Consider the following 11,792-nt stretch of genomic DNA (forward strand, 5'->3'; position numbering starts at 1 on the left):
CAACAGTAGTACAGTAGGTTGCCATCGCTGACGCATGGACGGACTATTACTGTAGCACGACCCTGCACGAGTGGTAGTCTAGCAGCTACTGCTAGAGATATGTTTCGCGTCGAAAAAAGTTCACATTATCTCCTTCAACTTTTGTGAAAATCTCATTTTTCTTCCTGAACTCTGAAACCAAGTAAACCAACTTCCTAAACTTTTAAAACCGTTCGTTTTACCTTACCGGCTATAAGCGGTTTTCAAAGACGGTTTTGTCTTTTTCTTTTTTATTTATTTCGGTTGAATCTTTGAAAAATCATAGTAAATTATGAAAAATCATAAAATGAAAAATCCAATTTTATTGGACTCCACGTGAGTAGATCTACACAGTGAACATATAAGAAAAAAGTCCATGTTACCTCCTCAACTTTTGCGAAAGTCCGTTTTTTCTCCCTGAACTCCAAAACCAGGCAAAACATCTCCCTCAACTTTTAAAACCGTTCATCTTACCTCACTGGCCCTGTTATAAGCGGTTTTGAAGGCGGTTTTGTCTTTTTCTTTTTTATTTATTTTGGCTGAATCTTTGAAAAATTATAGTAAATTACAAAAAAATCATAAAATAAAAAATGTAATTTTGTTAGACTTCACATGAGTAGATCTACACAGTAAACATATAATATAGTATACTTTAGTACAAAGTTTTTTCTGTAACTTTAGATCTATGCTTTTATGTAATTAAATTGAATAATTTATAGTTGTAGTTTCTATGGTCTAATTATGGTAAATTTTTTATGCTGGGCTAATTATTATATGTTTAAACTATAGTAAAAAATTCATACTCATTGGATCATGTACAACTTAGTTATAAATTTTATTTAGGTTTATGCTTGTTAAATATAAATAAATCTATAACTAAGCTATATATGATCCAACGAGTATGAAATTTTTACTACAATTCAATCATACAATAATTAGTCCACCATAAAAATTTCATTATAATTGGACGATAGAAACTGTAGCTATGAATTATTACTAGATAAATGCACGTGCGTTGCAATGGAAACACATAATACCATGATAACATATGTATGAACGTGTATTATAATGTTATCTAAAATAGATACCGCAATCATAATGTTTCAATCAATTTTACATAAGTCTTCATGAAAGATAGATAGTTAAAATATAACTCTAAATTTGAATGCAAAATTGAAATATCAACATCAATTGTCGCATCACTTTATGCCTACGATACGCGAAAGATAAGCTTGCACTTCTTTAGAAATCAAGTGCTACGGAAAGATAATCATAATAAGTTTGTGTTTCACAATATATGTTTTACAATCTATTCTACAATTAAGAATCTAATCTCTCAATAGTTTGACTAAGAGAACATACTTTGCACAAATATCAAGCTGCAGTTGGTCACCAATCAATAATGATCTAGAAGATTTTCTAGTCCTAGATGCGACGTCTGACTTCTTATAGCTAAAGCATGCAGATGGCTGAAGCTATAGTTAGAAGTATCCTGCGTATAAGTTGTTTGTTAATTTTTAAAGTTAAAGTACCAATGATATCCTGAAAAAATATGTATCGACATGTGATGTATTACCTCTTTTATGGAGTTAGAACCTCTTTATATATGATATTCTTTGTTAATATATCCTTTGTCGCTTTCTTCTTTCCATTCCCCTTCCCTTTCTCCTTGTTCACGTCCTTCTCAGCAGCCGACACGGCTAGGATTCTAATGTTTGATCTTGTCGTAGCTCTTGATAGCGCCACATACAATTGGTCGTGCGAGAACACTAGTTCCGGCAAGTATACCCCGACGTTAGGGATAGTCTGCCCCTACGACTTGTTAACGGTCATCGCGAAACTGAGCTGTATAGGGAATTGCTTTCGCTTAAATTAGAAAGGGAACATCTCATCGTCCGACGGGCATAAGGGTATACGAGGTAGAAAACCCCGCTTTCCAGCATGCTGTCCCAACATAATTTTTGCATCTATGATATTCTTTTGAAACCCCCGTATGATAAGCCTGGTACCATTACAAAGTTCGTTCGCAGGGTCAATGTTCCTAAGCAATATTACCGGACAACCAATCTTCAGCTTCAATACATGTGGAGGTAGACCATTAGGTGTCAAAGTGTTAAGGAATTCCTCAGGGTAGTAGTTGTGCGGATCATCCACCGCACAGTCAAAACTATGGTACACCATCTCTTTCCCGTGGAAACGACCTATCATCTTCATATTAATCATATCAACCTAGTTGTTCCGCGTAGATAAGATCGCTCGAGAGGTGATATAATCTTTGCTTGACATATTCGCATTGAGGTTAGGGAATATGCAGTCAATTAGAGTATCAATGTCACTATCTTCCCCGGTGTGCGGTACGCATATATCATGAGGAAGACGGATTTCATCATCAACAGTTGCCTCCTCAGATCCTCCACCGACACGCAACAAGTATTCTACAAACCACGGGTCGCTCTTTGCCCTCATATTACGCATCAGTTTTAGGTGTCGTATGGAATTCCAAAGGTACGACATACGCAGTGAGGCACCGACCATCTAAGCCCTCGACCCTCTCCGAACAACGGGAAGAACCTGTCTGAAATCTCCACCGAACACCACGGTCTTCCCACCGAACGGCAGCTCTGGTCGGTCCATTATATCATGGAGACTGTTGTCCAGCGCCTCGATAGACTGCCTCTTTGTCATGCTAGCCTCATCCCAAATAATGAGAGATGATGGTCAAAGCAGCTTGGCAGTACCACTCTGTTTCGTGAAGGTGCAAAAGGCCCCATTATCAATAGTGAGGGGAATCTTGAAGCGCAAGTGGGCGGTTCTACACCAGGCATTATTAAGGCTGCGACACTAGATGTAGCTGTTGCCACATCAATCTTTTTCTAACTGCGTATAGTAGCAAGAGGTGCTCTGTACAAATAAGTCTTTTTGGTCCTGCTAGGTAAGCCTGGGCAAAATACCCAATACCCATTACCCGTACCCGAATTACCCGAACCCGGACCCGAATTACCCGATCCCAAATTCGGATAGCGATTTTGATTACCCGAAATTAGTTTGGGTAATTCGGGTAATATCCCCCGGTACACAAACTACCCGAACTACCCAAAGATTTGTTTTGTCTTTGTATTCATCATGTGTTGTTAGCTGAACCATTTAACTTATCACTTTATTAGAATATAATTCTCTCTATTTGAATGAGTGACTGTAATATATTATTCTCTACAAATTGCTATTGAAATTCTATACAAATTGCTGCTGAAATTATGTATAGATCGCTATTGAAATTTAGTGTAGTTTGTTGTTTTCTGTAAATTTGGGTATATCGGGTAATACCCGAACCCGAACCTGAATTATCGGGTACCCGAATTTGCGGGTAGTGTTTTTTCGGGGGTAATATCGGGTAGCAATTTTTATTACCCAAATTTTGAATTACTCGAATTACCCGACCCGAAAAAATCGGGTAACCCGAACGCCCAGGCTTACTGCTAGGACCATCCACAAAGAAGAGACCCCCATCCTCGATATCAACCGAGGACATGATCTCATTGTATGCAGCCCGTTGCTCCTCGTTAAGGGTGTCTGACAGAGCCACATCATCCTCGTTAGCCTCAATGCTAGCCTCCTCAAAAATCTCTCTAGGAATATCACGAGAGGCATCATATGTGTCGTCGATATCAGGAAGTGGGTACATCTTTATATCTTTCTGCATTGATTATAGCAATTTTGGAATATCCATGAGGACCATCTGCTCCACCATAAAGGTGGATTGATTATTGCGCCTGTAGTCCTCTGACATTGCCTCTGTGTTTCTCCCACAGTCCAAACACATCACCGGGCTCATAAAATACCAATATTGTTACAAAGAGCCTTCACAACGCATATGGCATCATCCACCCGGTTGCCTCAGCGAGACTCTCGTTCAGCGTGTTGTCCTCTTCAATTAAGCCCCTTCTTTCTACAGCTTCACGGAAGGTCGGTAGAATTTTGCCATCCACGATCCTTAGACACTCAAAGGAGGTTGCACCTGCCGTGTGGTTCAAGAGAACCCTAAGATAGTAATGCTCCCCCTTGGTTGGATTGGTAGACATGATTCTTCCAATCTGTCATAATGTATCATGATGTACCCTATTTTGCCAAACTTTGCCATGTGCTTGCTACGTATAGAACTTAGGAAAGTCCCGATACAATATACCTCAAGCTATTTCATCTGTCTTGTTCTTCTCAAGTACGCTGTAAGCATTGACTTGTCAGCACCTGGACGATCAAGCACTCGTCGAATCCCCTAACGCCGATGAAATGACACCATGTGCATGTCTAGAAGATGTAGCTATAAGGACAAAACAGAAGGGTACCTATCACTCAAATCAAACATGTATATCCTCCACAAGGCTTCTGGGGGGTTACCCATCTAGCATCTCTGTACTGCTTGATCTCATCAATGTTCCCTTCACTATCCTCCTTGTCAACCTCTCTCATAGCCACAGACGCCCGGTCATGACCCTTGTAAATGTACTTAAATAGATACTTGACTGCCTTGATGCTCCCACATGCCTCAACATTGATGTGGCAGTTGAATAGATGGAGGAGATACGGGTTATAAGGCACAACCCATCTGTTATCAAGCTTGTGTCTGCGAACTTTTTCTTTTCGGCCATCTTCACGCTGTCTATAAACTGGATATGAATCCTTGCCTTGTATGTGACATCGCAGAAAGGTCTAGGGTAATGGTTCTTGCAGGAATCACGACCCTTTGTGCATGGACAATCACGATTAAGCACTCCGCAAGGGCTATGCATCATATGTTTGGTAACCATCTTGTACAAGACTAGGTACTTCTTAAAGTTTGGGATCTCAGCAGAGATAAGGCGATCATACTGCTCTAGGCACGTGATCTTGTACATCATATCCATGATTAGCAAAATATGTGCATGTGGTAGACCCCCTCTTCTAAAACTCCACAACATAAACATGTGCCCGCACCTTTCCAAGGATATCCTTTTTAGTAGTCTATCCTTCAGCTCTTGTAGTTGTTCTAAAGACCCGAACAATGAGATCTAGACGATCTTGTGTTGTCTAGCTAGGGTAGAGTTCACGCTTGATCTCATCCCAGTTTGGGTTACATGTCATAGTCAGGAAGATGTCCGGTTTACCAAACCTCCGTACCAGAGCCATGGCATCCATGTACCAATGCCTCATATCACATGGGCCTCCAATAAATGATGAAGGCATCACTGTCTGTTTTCCAACAACTTTTACTCTACCTTCACCGGCATGTAGGCTATCAACCAATCCTTGGTAGAGGTTGGCCCTAATATCATCTTGCTGGTTGCATGTATAATCTAATCGAGAACTCTCAATCTTGATGTACATGTCGACTGCAAACTGCTGGAATAGACGCTTGTCGTACAGTATGGGTTAAATATTCCTAGACGCATCTGAAACTTGTAGCAGTAGTAGTCACGCACAGACATGCATAGTCTACCAGGGGAGTCTACAAAAAATAGCCATGAATTAGAGTTGTTTGTAGAATAACCACTGAGGTACATGGATGCAAAGTATTTAAATAAGAAGAATAACAAACCTATTTCTTCTTTTGACCCACTACGAGCCTTCTATAGGGCACGATACTCGATGACTTCTTCCATACTAACTCCTTTCTTTAGAATATCCATGTGCCACCCAAGCTCACCCTTAGGGAAGAATAGAGGGTATGAAAGAGCATCGTAACATCCATGATATGAGCGGATGACGTGTCTGCTTCTATCTTTCCCATGCAGGACAACACTATTTTGGAACTGACCAAGGAGTTCGCTTCACTCGATCCAAACAGCAACCACCTCTTAAGTTGACGATACATTATATGTTCTCTGGTCCAGCCTCTGGTCAAGGTTTAGTGTGACATGATAGTCCTTGAGGTGGTCAACTTGGCCCACACTCCTAAGATGTTGTGAGTATGGGTTGTCACCAAGGATGGCCACAAGCCTCTTAATGACTTCTTTGTCTTTTTGGCACTTCTCTTCACGACATCGTCGATAGCGGTGCTCAAGGCTTAGATCATCGTCGTAGAAGTAAAGCTCAAGATGTCTTGGCTCTTTACCCTCTTCTCTGCTAAATGACCTTATGTTGTGATAGATTTGGCCATGTGCATGAAAGGTGTATATGCCACTGTTCTTCCAGCTTGCAGTAGCGCTATCGAGGTGACAATATAGAGAAGTGACAGAGAAATGGCCATTGAAAAACCTAATGTTGTTATGAAAGTGCCTAGCATCTGCGTCATTACTTGACCAAAGCCTCATAAGCTCATTAGGTACATTCAGTTCATTGAGCTCGACCTTTCCATCACGACAACAAAACCCACGTGGTTCATGCTCAAACCTTTTCGCATCGCAGTGCTCACAATTTGCAACAGGTTTTAACATATGGGTATCGTAGGCAGGTTACTATAGACCTTTTCATATTGGTCAGGTACTTCAGGGACAGAAGTCGTGTCTTTGTCAAGGTCATTGTCTTGGACATCGTCATCATCTTCCTCATCTAAAATGACATTTAAGACGCGATAGTAGTTTACATAAAGCAGTGGAAGATTTGATTTATATTTGGTATTTTGCTCAAATACCTTGCCCAACAAATAGGTATCCCTCATCCTCTTCAAATATATCTCCCTCATTGTGGGGGATATACCCTCAGGTACCACAAGATGGTACATGGGCCGCACCATCTGAGGTGGCCCGGCCCGTATGGTCAAGGCGTGCACAACAAGATTACAAGTTGTACTAGATATTGTAATAGTACCAAATAGGATACTTTACTTGTAACCCTCCTCCTCTAGACTATATAAGGAGAGGTAGGGGTCCCCCTCAGGGAGGACAATCCATCAACAATAGATCTCACCCCCAGATCAATACAATTAACAGAGTACAGGACGTAGGGTTTTACACCACACTGGCGGCCTGAACCTGTATAAATCTTGTGTCTTGTGCCTCTGTAATCATCTGGTTCCTAATTACACGCACCATCTACCGATAATCTACCACCACGGGCACCCCCCTCGGTGGACTGCCGACCATATTTCATCGACAGTGGCGCGCCAGGTAAGGGTCCCTTTTAGGGGTTGTGCGTGCTGATCTTCCGACGAATCAGATGGCGATTCTCTTCATCACCGTCCTCCGTGGCAACTCGGCTTTTTATGGCAGGTGTTCTTGAACTATAGTATCTATGGCGACTCGTCGTAACATGGTTGGCTACGGCGACAACATCCACCATGCGTCTCGGCAGCACCACCATGCTCCTCATCATCGACCTGCACCTAGGCCATGAGCCGATCTACTACTATAGCACCATCCAAGATGACGTGTGATCTACATGCAAGGCAAGCCAAACCAAGATTGACTTGGTATGTATCACGTACAGGCTTGGTGTTGTTGGCGATCTTGCTGCTTGTCATGTCTTCACCGCTTCACACCTCCACGACTACTCCAAATGAGACGAATTATCACCTACGAAGCCTGATGACTTGAGCACAAAGTGAGCTGATTGGCGATCCATCATCATGATCATATTTGTGCTACAAGTTACCAAGGAGGCCACATAGACATACAAGCCAATAGCAAGTTACATGTCGGGCAAGCAAGACCCTCCATCTACTCAAATACGTGCAGACCAGCAATAATTAATCAAAGATATTTGATGCATTGATTGGCTACTGCATACTACGCATGCATGCATGAAGATTTCATCATTCCAAGCGGAGGAGTACGTGTGCATCCTATACGCATATGAAGCAGATCTGCATGCCACATACAAGTCGTGCACTAGGTTTTGAGTTTGTTTTGGCTATGTACCTGCCATCAAGCAAGAGACCGGACTCGTCGAGCCACAAGTGAGCCACGCCGAGCCACAAGCAAGCCACGTCGAGCACGCCGAGCCATCAAGCGAGCCACGCCGAGCTATCAAGCGAGCCGACTAACGAGCCATGCCAAACGGCTCCACCGAGCTCCGACCACATCGACCACGTCCCGAGCAGCTTCACCGAGCTCCAACCACGTCAACCAAAGACCACGCCAACCACGTCCTGAGTAGCTCTGCCGAGCTTCGACCATGTCCTGGGCGGCTCCACCGAGCTCTAACCACATCGATCACCAGACCATGTTGCAATGATGATCGCCACGAAGAACGGCACTACGACAACCGCGACCACCGTCATGACGACAGGTCGGAAAGCTCGAGGACCGGATGACTTCATCACCGCCGACCAGATTTCTATCCAAAGATAAGTACACTTCTAATATTTATATTCAATATAATTTTCATTACGACGTTTCTCCACAACGTCCTTGTCATAATTATTCTTCAAATAACGTTTGTCCATGTATACAATCTTAAATATAACATACAGCTATACTTAATGCAAATCCTCGACTAGTCATGTTGACGCTCGATGTTTCCAGAAAAGGCCTTGTCTCCGGCTCCTCCCTACACGTGCACGAGCGTCTGCCCTCTGCGTTATGGGTGGTCGGTAGCGGCTCCTTAGCAACGCTTTGTTCTTCCTACACGTGCACGGGCTCCGTACCCCGCGTTATGGTTAACGGGCTAGCTAGGGCTAGAGGCTCAGCTACATACTAACTGGTCAGACGATTTATATTAAGTATAAACACAAACTTCCATTAACACTGATGTTTACAAAGCACCAACTGCTTTATCATATCATGCTCATTTGCAAATGACTGCTGAGCGTTATTTCTTCACAGCTGATTTTTTTCTCCATAATTTATTATTTTGTACATCATGTACTACCATTCTACATATTTATCTACAGGAATTTCGAGCTATGCTCGGGGACTTCGTCGCTCGCTTCTAGACCTACGCTCGGGGATTGCCTCGATCACTCTCCGACCACAGCTCGGAGACTTCATCGCTCGCTTCTCGACCTACGCTCAGGGACTGCCTCGATCACTCTCTGACCATAGCTCGAGGACTTCGTCGCTCGCTTCTCGACCTACGCTCGGGGACTGCCTCGATCACTCTCCAACCACAGCTCGGGGACTTCATCGCTCGCTTCTTGACCTACGCTCGAGGATTGCCTTGATCACTCTCCGACCACAGCTCAGGGACTTCGTCGCTCGCTCCTCGACCTGTGCTCGGGGACTGCCTCGATCACTCTCCGACCACAGCTCGGGGACTTTGCTTCTCAACTACATGCGACTGGCGACTCGCATACAGTTGGGATATTCTTTCTCGTTTAGACCTTGCTACAAGGCTCATACCTCGCCTTCCAGCAAGCTTGGGGACTACATCGGTACGATGCACCTGCCGGTGCATCTCGTATCGCCTGTACGACGATTGGATTCTCAACTTAACTGGGAATTCTTTTTAGACCCTGGCACCATGTGCCTATGTCACCTACTACCAGGCTCGGGGACTAAGTGGGCACACTTCACCTTGCGGTGAATGTGTTTGTTTTTCGACCCCTACGCCTCTGATGATCAAGGACGCTACGCTTCAAGATGCACTTACATTTCTTTTCAGAAATACAAGTGGGCATACTTTCCAGGACGGAAATCTTTTTCTTTCTTCTTAAGAGCACCATACATTCTTCGGACAACCTACTTCTCCGGCGACAACGGTGGTCGGAGATGTCAAGAACTCAAGCCTCACTGTTCGGAGAAGGTTGAAACAGCGTGTCGCATCAGAATACATGGCGCTCGGGGACTAGTTGTGGGGGATATACCCCTAGGTACCACAAGATGGTACATGGGCCGCACCATCCGAGGTGGCCCGGCCTGTAAGGTCAAGGCGTGCACAGCAAGATTACAAGTTGTACTAGATATTGTAATAGTACCAAATATGATACTTTACTTGTAACCCTCCTCCTCCAGACTATATAAGGAGAGGCAGGGGTCCCCCTCAAGAAGGATAATCCATCGACAACAGATCTCACCCCAGATCAATACAAATAATAGAGCACAGGACGTAGGGTTTTACGCCACACTAGCGGCCTGAACCTGTATAAATCTTGTGTCTTATGCCTCTGTAACCATCTAGTTCCTGATTACACGCACCGTCTACCGATAATCTACCACGACGGGCACCCCCCTCGGTGGACTGCCGACCATATTTCGTCGACACTCATCATCATCTATCACCGCCAAAGATACATGAGTTAGTAGAACTATAGGTAAAAATATACAAATGAGTTCAAATAGTTTTATAGAATGTTAGAAAATAGTGTAAATTACCTCTGTCATCAAATAGTGGCGTTGTCGGTGCGTCTGACCTCTGCTGAAAGCTAGGTCCTGTCCTTTCTAATAATCATGTAATGACCATGGTTGAGTTATGTATAATATGATATATAATTAGGTCACCTAAATGGGATAATGAGGCATCAGTACTTACCGTTGTTGGTCACGACTGATTGAGGCAAGGGCGTGTTAAAATCCACTCGGTCTTCAGCCATGCATTCACAATCATCAAACAATGGTGTCATTAGTGTGGCTGATGTAGCCTGAATGTTGGGTCCTGCATTTTCTGTTAATCATGGATTGACCAAGGATCGATTAGGTATAATATGGTATATAGGTTACCTAAATGGGATAATAAGGCATCAGTACTTACCATTGTTGGTCACGGCTGATCGAGGCAAGGGCATGTTAACATCCACTCGGTCGTTAGCCATGCAGTCACCATCTTTATGAGATGTCCTTGTGTTTGAACTAATGCGACGCTCAAACAAAATGTTACGTCGGGTCAACAATGCATGTCTTTGTCCACATGTAACATGTGATCTATGTGTCATATGGCTAGGCAGTAACTCATCGCATCCTTCATCATCGACCTCCTCATGAGGTGGAGGAATATAAAGAGGTGTTGCACTACTAGACTCTAGGATAATCCAATCACTAGATTTTGTCATCGTTCCATGAGCTCCAGATGCGCTTGTAGTGGGCCACACAAGCTCAGGAATAAATAACGGGTTCTCCATGGCGATGGACTCATGATGTAAAGTGTGCTTCTGTAACTCCCTTCATCTTTTCACCCCTGCTATGATAGCCTCCTTTCGCCCTGTTACCCTATAACTCAACCGTTGTTGTTCACGTCTAGCTTCCCTCTCTTTTGGTGCCATATTTATATATCGCTCCCTAAAGTATTGGCTTCTTGTCTCATTTCGTTGATGGGGTTTATCAAGTGTAATTGTAGGGGTAGCACAATCAAGGTTGTGCTGGGTGTCCACGTCACTTGTATGTTGCAACTGTCCTAATACATTGCACGTATTATTAAGAGAATGTAGAGTCTACACAAAATATTATTTTAAAACAATACTCATTATAAAATCACCATCTTTTTATGTTACATGGAACAAAACCTAAGAACAAAATTAGAATATATTCAACGTGCCTTAAAAAATATATACATGTATCGAGATTAGTAGTTTTGTGTACTTGTCAATCATGATATCATTGTATGCACTTTTCGCTGTGCAAACACATACATAAAATATTGCTCTTAATTTTGAAGTGGGGCCATACTCCTAGTGAAACCTCATAACTACACATAAATATTTTAGTACCTATATTCTCTTTATCAATTTGCATAGGCTGGTACGAATCATTCCTATGTAACCAATCATCATTTTCGACGTCACCTGTGGTTTCAGTGTTGGATGCAATCTCGCCATCTGCCAAAAAAGAAGCACAACATATTATACATTTGGGTTGTACAAAGAAAGGGAATTGTATTTGAACAATTTCATAGTGTATGCAGTTACCTTTAGATACTTTAGAGAGCAT

General features: G+C 42.9%; 1 pseudogene; it reads right to left on the reverse strand.

Annotated features, from left to right (window-relative positions):
* Positions 1-5,849: 5,849 nt before the first annotated feature.
* Positions 5,850-11,792, reverse strand: LOC136523681 (uncharacterized; annotated as a pseudogene).

This window comes from Miscanthus floridulus, chromosome 18, assembly GCF_019320115.1.
Source record: "Miscanthus floridulus cultivar M001 chromosome 18, ASM1932011v1, whole genome shotgun sequence".
NCBI classification, from domain to species: Eukaryota; Viridiplantae; Streptophyta; class Magnoliopsida; order Poales; family Poaceae; genus Miscanthus; species Miscanthus floridulus.